The sequence below is a fragment of the Erinaceus europaeus genome, chromosome 6 (genome assembly GCF_950295315.1).
Source record: "Erinaceus europaeus chromosome 6, mEriEur2.1, whole genome shotgun sequence".
In the NCBI taxonomy this organism is placed as follows: Eukaryota; Metazoa; Chordata; class Mammalia; order Eulipotyphla; family Erinaceidae; genus Erinaceus; species Erinaceus europaeus.
The window spans coordinates 27,892,536-27,901,803 of record NC_080167.1 but is presented as its reverse complement, the minus strand read 5'-3'; positions in this window follow the sequence as shown (position 1 = coordinate 27,901,803).

Genomic DNA, 9,268 nt, shown 5'->3' with positions numbered 1-9,268 from the left:
ACAAAACATCAGGTACCATATTGTATAATCAGCTTATTGGGGGCCTTCTTGGGGGTGGGGGGGAGTGAAACACTCAAAAAAGCAGGTGGGGATCAACCTGGGCATGTAATTATAGGAGTCTGCCACTAGCGTTGGGGTAAAGTCCATTCTAAAGTTACTTGAGATTAGGCTTCTCCCCACCCCAACAGTGCTAGGCCTAAGCCCCTCCTCTTGGACTCTTCCTTCAAATGTTCTGTCATAGGTTGCATGCCCAGGCACCATCTTGTCTCAAGCTGTTGGTGCACTTGTTGGTTTTCTCCATAACCAGCCACCAGGCTTCCCAGGGTGGGCTCCCTACCTGCACTAGAGGACACAACAAGAGACCTGCCAGCTTCACAGAGGCTGCACTCAAACCCCACTCACACCCGCCCACCACCTCCCAACTACCCCCTTCCAACCATTTCCCAATTCCCATCCCAACCTACGTCCACCCAACCCCAACTTCACCCAACCTCCCACACCCACCCAGGAGTTGCCCACAAATGCACTGAACCCAAAGCAGAGACTACTCCAACCCCAAAGTTGGGGTTCCATCACAGGTCCTACTTCAGAACTCCTGAAGAATGTCATTACCTTCCTCAGTCATCACCCAATAAAGAGACACAGCTGTGATGCCCTTAACCACTACCAGCTGAGACCACATCCTGCCCAGCATGTTTGTCTGTAAATAGCTATGCCCATGCTCACACAGTCTGCATGGAGTTGAGAGAGAACGTGTGGCCTTGATGGGCAGGAAGAGAATCAGCAATTGCTTCCACAGTTCACATGGTGCCTGGGCATCCATTAAGCTAGTGAGTCTGTGTTTTCTTCAGCAATCAGAAGCTCACAGAGGTTTGGGGAGTAAGTGAGAGAGGCAAGCCAAGCTCTGGTCTTCTGATAAAAAAAAAAAAAAAAGGAAAGATGGGCACAGTCTTTCACCCTAGGAACAGAGTGGAGAGCTCTGTTGTGTCTATCAGGTCCCTGACTTTTTGGCCATGATTAGTTGTGAAGAGGCCTAAGGACCTGCCTGGATCAGGGACTTTTGCTTCCATGTGCTTCCCAAGAATATTTGAGGTCTCATTTCAACACTTACTTACTTATTGCAAGTCTCCTACTTGCTCTACACTGTGCTAGAAGCAGTTGTGCAAAGTATTCCTGCCTTCAGGATGTTTATGTCAATATATAAAAAAAAAAAACAGCTGAAACCCAGATGGTGACAATAAAGTCACAAGGAGATGAGGGAAGCCTGCATGCAGTTCAGAGCAAGGTGGTTGATTCTAAAGAAGGAAGTAACCTTTAGTAATCAGTGTTTAGGGAACACTGATTGACAATTTTGCAGGACAAATAGGTTGCCAGGTAGATCCGGACTTGGGAGTTCAGAGGACGAGGACATGCAAACACTAATTCAGTGGGACAGATGCACACCTATGCTCAGAGCTGCATTATTCAAAATAGCCAAAGAGTGGAAACAGCCTAAATGTCCATCAACAGATGACTAGATAAAGAAGTTATGGGACATATATTCAATGGAATACTATTCTGCAATCAAAAATATGATACTGTGTCCTTTGTGAACAAAATGAATAGAACTGGAGGTGATCATAAATAATGGAATCTGTGGAATCTATAGAACTGAAATGCATGAGCTTGAAGAAAAAACAAAAAGAAACAAACTAACTTCCTCTATTACTCTGTGAGAACTATTATGGTTATCATTGGGAGGATGGGGACACAGAACTTTGGTGGTAGAAGTGGGGTGGAACTATACCCTGTAATCTCACAATCTTGCAAATCACTGTAGGTCACAAATAAAAAAAAATTGCTTGAGAGCAAAAAAGGACTTGGAAGTTATCCCTGGCAGAGGGAATGCTATCTATCATAACAGCACGTCTGACCTGATACAGATGCTAAGGACATAGGCTGCTCTGCACTCCTAGATCACAGAATGACAGGATGTGCAGTCAGAGACACAAGAGTAGTTCAGGTCATGGAGACAGCTTTGCCTGCTGTGCTCAAAGCTTAGGGGTGACCCACAAGGTACTAGGAGTCATGGATGTACCCAACAGGAAAGTGCCTGGTCAGAGTTCCACTTAACATTCACACACTGCACTCTACTTGCTTTCTGGACAGAAATGAAAGAAGATATGGAAGCAACAGACTAATGGACCAGCTAATACCATGGTCCTAACAAGAGGCATATGGGCTGAGACTGGTGTAGCTGAGTGTCTAAGAGAAGGGCTGACCAAGGGAACAGACCATCTAGAAGGTAAATCCATCTTGAAAATTGCTGTATCTGGTAAATTCCATGAAATGATCCACTGCATACCTAGAGGTGTGGGTGCAGGAGAGAATGCAGAATGAGAAGAGGACTGAGACTATAATCTTGGCAGGAGAGCTTTTAGTGGCATAGTAAAAGAGTGGGAAGAATAAGAAAGTGAAGACAGGGGTCGAGTGGTGGCTCACCAGGTAAACGACACACATTACCGTGCTTGAGGACCCAGATTCAAGTACTCAGTCCCCATCTGCAGAGGGAGAGCTTCACAAGCAATGGAGCAGTGTCTCTGTGTCTACAGGTATCTCTGTCTCTCTCTGTCTCTCTCTACTTCTCTGCCTCTCACCCTCTATCAAAAAGAAAGGAGACGGGGGAGAATAGGGCTGCCATGAACAGTGAAGCCATGCAGGCATTATGCCCCAGACCTAATCCTGGTGGTTACAAAATAATAATTAAATGTTTAAAGATGAGAAAGATAGGAAGTCGGTCAGTAGTGCAGCAGCTTAAGCGCACGTGGCGCAAAGCGCAAGGACCAGCGGTAGGATCCCGTTTGAGCCCCCGGCTCCCCACCTGCAGGGGAGTCGCTTCACAGGCAGTGAAGCAGGTCTGCAGGTGTCTTATCTTTCTCTCCCCTCTCCATTTCTCTCTGTCCTATCCAACAACAATGACAACAATAGTAACTATAACAATAAAAAGAAACAAGGGCAACAAAAGGGAATAAATATTTTTAAATAAATAAATGAATGAATGAATGAATGAATAAATAAATAAATAAATAAATAAATAAATAATAAAGATGAGAAAGAAAGTAGACTGCTCCTAATGCAGTTACCTTTGGAAAAAAGGAAGAGCTAGGGTCCCACAGGGTCTCAGCACAGGCATCCTTAGAAGATGAGAGGGTCACCACGAGTGAGAGGAGGGGCAACCCTCAAAACTGAGAGGTCAGGCTACGCAAAAATGGGTGGGCTGTGGAAGGGAAGAGCCCGCTTATTCTCAGTCCCCCAGAGAAAGCAAGAGGGACGTGTGACGACAGAGTAACTCAGCAAGTAGTGACAAAAGGGGTTAAATAGAGAACAGAGGGAAGGGAGGAAAGCCTCAAAGACCCCCACCCGGAGCTGACCCCAGGCTAGAGGTGAGGCACACAAGGATGTCCCCAAGAAGTTTCTCTGTGGGCAGGGGTAGATAGCATAATGGTTATGTAAAGAGACTCTCATGCCTGAGGCTCCAAAGTCCCAGGTTCAATCCTCTGCACCACCATAACCCAAAGCTGAGCAGTGCTCTGGTAAAAAAAAAAAAAAAAAAAAAAAAATTTCTCTGTGCTTAAAGATTTCCCATGATCCAATCAGGAGTTTGCACATGGCATTGCACATGGAGGGTTGCATGGGGTTGAGAGACAAGGAAAGAAGAAGATTCTAGGAATATGATTAACTCCAGAGGTAGTCTCAAAACAAATAAACTTGCAAAAAATGGTACAAAAATATCTCTTGGACTGTATGAGAATTATTGTGGTTATGGGGGAAACAGACAGCAGAATCTGGTGGAGGATGCGGTGACTGGCATACACCATGTGAGGTGCAAAATTACAGCCCTGGACATCTCGTCACCCAATCTGGTCCCCTACGCCTACACTGAACTTCTCTGTTCCAGACTCTTGGAAACAGAGTTGGCAGTCAGCTGTGGTAAAGAACAAACACCTCATCACAGACCCCTGCAAGCGTCAACCCGACTTTGACCTAGCACGTTATGATTGGGCCCTCCTCAATCGCTATCGAACAGGCCATGGCCGGTGCGCCGCTATGTTCCACCGCTGGGGAGCCAGAGATGACCCGAACTGCCCCTGCGGCTCCAGACAGACTATGATCCACATAGTCAACGACTGCCACCTCTCCAGATTCAAAGGAGGTCTCGAAACTTTACATCAGGCTCAACCTGACGCTGTTGACTGGCTACGGAAGAAGGGCAAATGCTAGAAGAAGAAGACAGCCCTGGAGTCTTTGACACTGTTAAATCACTAAGAAAAATGGGAGAAGAGAGACAGTTTATCAGCTTACCCAATAGGGTGTACATTTTACCATATGCAAGGATCCAGATTCAAGCCCCCAGCCATGCAAAGGGGAAACTTCAAGAGCAGTGTCTCTCCTCTCTGTTTCACTTGTTCTCTTGCCCTATTTTTTTTTATAGGACAGAGAGAAATTCAGAGGAAAAGAGGATACAGATATAGATAAGAACAGAGAGAGAGATCTTCAGCATTGCTTCACTACTTGAAGCAAGTGGGAATTAGAGGCTTGAAACTGGGTCCTTGTGCATGATAACCAGGTGCGCCACCACCCCACCCCTTCCTGTTTCTCTCTCACACATCATTTACCTAGATAGAGGAAAGGAAAAAGAAAAGGAAAGAAAAGGAAGGGAAGAAAGGACTGGCATAAAGATCCTGGCTTGAGCCCCCACCTCCCCACCTGCAGGGGAGTCGCTTCACAAGCAGTGAAGCAGGTCTGCAGGTGTCTGTCTTTCTCTTCCCCTCTGTCTTCCTCTCCTCTCTCCATTTCTCTCTGTCCTATCCAACAACGACTACAACAATAACAACAACAATAATAACTACAACAATAAAAAACAAGGACAACAAAAGGGAATAAATAAATAAATATAAAAAAGAAGAAAATAATTTAAAAAAAGAAAGGGAAAGGAAAGGAGAGGAGAAGAAAGGAAAGGAAAAAAGAAAAGATACAGCAAGAGTAAATAATACAATGGTTATGCATAGAGACTCTCTTTTTTAATTTTTTCTTTTACCAGAGCACTGCTCAGCTCTAGCTTATGGAGGCTGCCACGCCCCACTCAACTCCAGAATGACAGGTCTGACAGGGTCAGCACCCCAGAAAACTCTCTTCAAGGAAGAAGAATTCTGGGAGTGGGTCTTGGCATCCTGAGCAGATCTAAATTGGAAACTCTGATTATTGTTTTCATTATGTAGATGGTAACGATGCTGTGTAATCGGGGACAAACAGCCCCTGTTCCCAGATTAGATACAGATGAACAGGAAATGAGGTGGACGAAGTTATGGGTCATCAAATATATAAAGTTTTAGGAAAAATTCTTAATAATACTTACTCACCTCCTCTTATGAAATATGTTAAAACTCTACATAAAATACTATCTGCTAAGCATATTACTCAGAAATGCATCACCCCACAAAGTACGACATTTCTGTGTAAAACCACAAGGCCATCTAATCAAGAAATGAGCTTTACTTTCTGTTCCAGATATTGTTTATGTAAGACTGAAAGATATATAAACTCTCACTTGCTGAATAAAAATTGAGCTCAGATTCACCCTCCAACAGAGTGTGGTGTACTCTGTTCTCCCTTGCGCCTGGTGCAGGTGGTCGCCTTCGGAGTTCCCTGATCCTTCCTGCTGCTCTTCCGCCTGAGCGGTCCATCGCAGAGGCTCCAAAGTCCCAGGTTCAATCCCCTACACCACTATATGCTACAGCTGAACAGTGCTCTGGTGGAAAATAATAATAATATTAGTGAAGAAGAGGAGAAGGAGGAAGGAGAAGAACAAGAAGGAGGAGAAGCAGAGGGAGAGGGAAAAGGGAAGGGGAGGGGGAGGGGGAGGGGGAGGGAGAGGGAGAGGGAGAGGGAGAGGGAGAGGGAGAGGGAGAGGGAGAGGGAGAGGGAGAGGGAGAGGGAGAGGGAGAAGGAGAAGAAGAAGAAGAAGAAGAAGAAGAAGAAGAAGAAGAAGAAGAAGAAGAAGAAGAAGAAGGAGAAGAAGAAGAAGGGGAAATGAATGGAAGGAAGGAAGGAAGGAAGGAAGGAAGGAAGGAAGGAAGGAAGGAAGGAAGGAAGGAAGGGAGGAAGGACGAACCCTAAAGCAACAGAAGGACAGAAATCACTAAAGTTAGGGCAGAAATCAATAACATTGAAAATAAGAAAACAATACAAAAGATCAATGGAAGTAAACGTTGGTTCTTCCAAAGAGTGAACAAAATCGACAAACATTTAGCCAGACTCACAAAACAAAAAAGGGAGAAGACCCAAATAAATCAGATACTAAATGAAAAAGGAGATATCACAACAGACACCGCAGAAATTCAACATATCATGCGAGGCTTCTATGAACAACTATATGCCACCAAGCTAAAGAACCTGGAAGAAATGGAAAATTTCCTAGATACCTACCAACTTCCAAAACTAAGTAAAGAGGAAGTAGATAACATGAACAGGCTCATCACAGCTAATGAACTTGAAACAGTTATCAAAAATCTCCCCAAAAATAAAAGTGCTGGACCAGATGGCTTTACAAATGAATTCTACAAAACCTTCAAAGAAGAACTAATACCTCTACTTTTAAAAGTCTTCCAGAAGATTGAAGACACTGGAATACTCCCTTCCAGCTTCTAAGAAGCCAATATCACTTTGATACCAAAAGCAGACAGGGACACAACCAAAAAGAGAAAACTACAAACCAATATCTCTGATGAACATAGATGTGAAAATATTGAACAAAATTCTAGCCAACCGGATACAGCAATATATTAAAAAGATTGTTCATCATGACCAAGTGGGGTTTATCCCAGGCATGCAAGTTTGGTTTAATATACGTAAATCAATCAACGTGATCCACCACATCAACAAAAGCAAGACCAAAAACCACATGGTCATATCAATAGATGCAGAGAAAGACTTTTACAAAATACAACATCCCTTTATGATCAAAACACTACAAAAAATGGAAATAGATGGAAAATTCCTGAAGATAGTGGAGTCTATATATAGCAAACCTACAGCCAACATCATACTCAATGGTGAAAAACTGGAAGCATTTCCACTCAGATCAGGTACTAAGCAGGGCTGCCCACTATCACCATTACTATTCAACATAGTGTTGGAAGTTCTTGCCATAGCAATCAGGGAGGAGCAAGGAATTAAAGGCATACAGACTGGAAGAGAAGAAGACAAACTCTCCCTATTTGCAGATGACATGATAATATACATAGAAAAACCTTAGGAATCCAGCAAGAAGCTTTGGATCTCATCAGGCAATACAGTAAGGTGTCAGGCTACAAAATAAACATTCAAAAGTCAGTGGCATTCCTCTATGCAAACACTAAATTAGAAGAAGTTGAAATCCAGAAATCAATTCCTTTTACTATAGCAACAAAAACAATAAAATATCTAGGAATAACCCTAACCAAAGAAGTGAAAGACTTGTATACTGAAAATTATGAAGGAGGAAAATTGAAAAGGAGGAAATTGAAAATGACACAAAGAAGTGGAAAGGTATTCCATGTTCATGGGTTGGAAGAATTAACATCATCAAAATGAATATACTACCCAGAGCCATATACACATTTAATGCTATCCCCATTAAGATCCCAAGCACATTTTTTAGTTGAATAGAACAAGTGCTACAAATGTTTATCTGGAACCCGAAAAGACCTAGAATTGCCAAAACAATCTTGAGAAAAAAGAACAGAACCGGAGGCATCACACTCCCAGATCTCAAACTGTATTATAGGGCCACTGTCATCAAAACTGCTTGGTACTGGAACATGAACAGACACACTGACCAGTGGAATAGAATTGAGAGCCCAGAAATGAGGTCCCACAGGTATGGACATCTAATCTTTGACAAAGGGGCCCAGACTATTACATGGGGAAAGCAGAGTCTCTTCAAAATGGTGTTGGAAACAATGGGTTGAAACATGCAGAAGAATGAAGCTGAATCACTGTATTTCACCAAATACAAAAGTAAATTCCAAGTGGATCAAGGACTTGGATGTTAGACCAGAAACTATCAGATACTTAGAGGAAAATATTGGAAGAACTTTTTTCCGCATAAATTTTAAAGACATTTTCAATGAAACGAATCCAATTACAAGGAAGACTAAGGCAAGTATAAACCTATGGGACTACATCAAATTAAAAAGCTTCTTCACAGCAAAAGAAACCACTACCCAAATCAAGAGACCCCTCACAGAATGGGAGAAGATCTTTACATGCCATACATCAGATAAGAGTTTAATAACCAACATATATAAGGAGCTTACCAGACTCAACAAGACAACAAATAACCCCATCCAAAAATGGGGGGAGGAATTGGACAGAATATTCACCACAGAAGAGATCCAAAAGGCCGAGAAACACATGAAAAAATGCTCCAAGTCTCTGATTGTCAGAGAAATGCAAATCAAGACAACAATGAGATATCACTTCACTCCTGTGAGAATGTCACACATCAGAAAAGGTAACAGCAGCAAATGCTGGAGAGGATGTGGGGTCAAAGGAACCCTCCTGCACTGCTGGTGGGAATGTCAATTGGTCCAACCTCTGTGGAGAACAGTCTGGAGAACTCTCAGAAGGCTAGAAATGGACCTACCCTATGACCCTGCAATTCCCCTCCTGGGGATATATCCTAAGGAACCCAACACACCCAGCCAAAAAGATCTGTGTACACATATGTTCTTGGCAGCACAATTTGTAATAGCCAAAACCTGGAAGCAACCCAGGTGTCCAACAACAGATCAGTGGGTGAGCAAGTTGTGGTATATATACACAATGGAATACTACTCAGCTGTAAAAAATGGTGACTTCACCGTTTTCAGCCGATCTTGGATGGACCTTGAAAAAATCATGTTGAGTGAAATAAGTCAGAAACAGAAGGATGAATATGGGATGATCTCACTCTCAGGCCGAAGTTGAAAAACAAGATTAGAAAAGAAAACACAAGTCGAACCTGAAATGGAATTGGAGTATTACACCAAAGTAAAAGACTCTGGGGTGGGTGGGTGGGTGGGGAGAATACAGGTCCATGAAAAATGATGAATGAAATAGTGGGGGTTGTATTGCTAAATGGGAATCTGGGGAATGTTATGCATGTAAAAAAAAAAAAAAAAGAAGTAGAAACGCAAAGCAGAAATTGACTGAGTTTGGAGTATGGCACCAAAGTAAGAAAGCAGAAGTATACTAGAGTTTGCAGTGA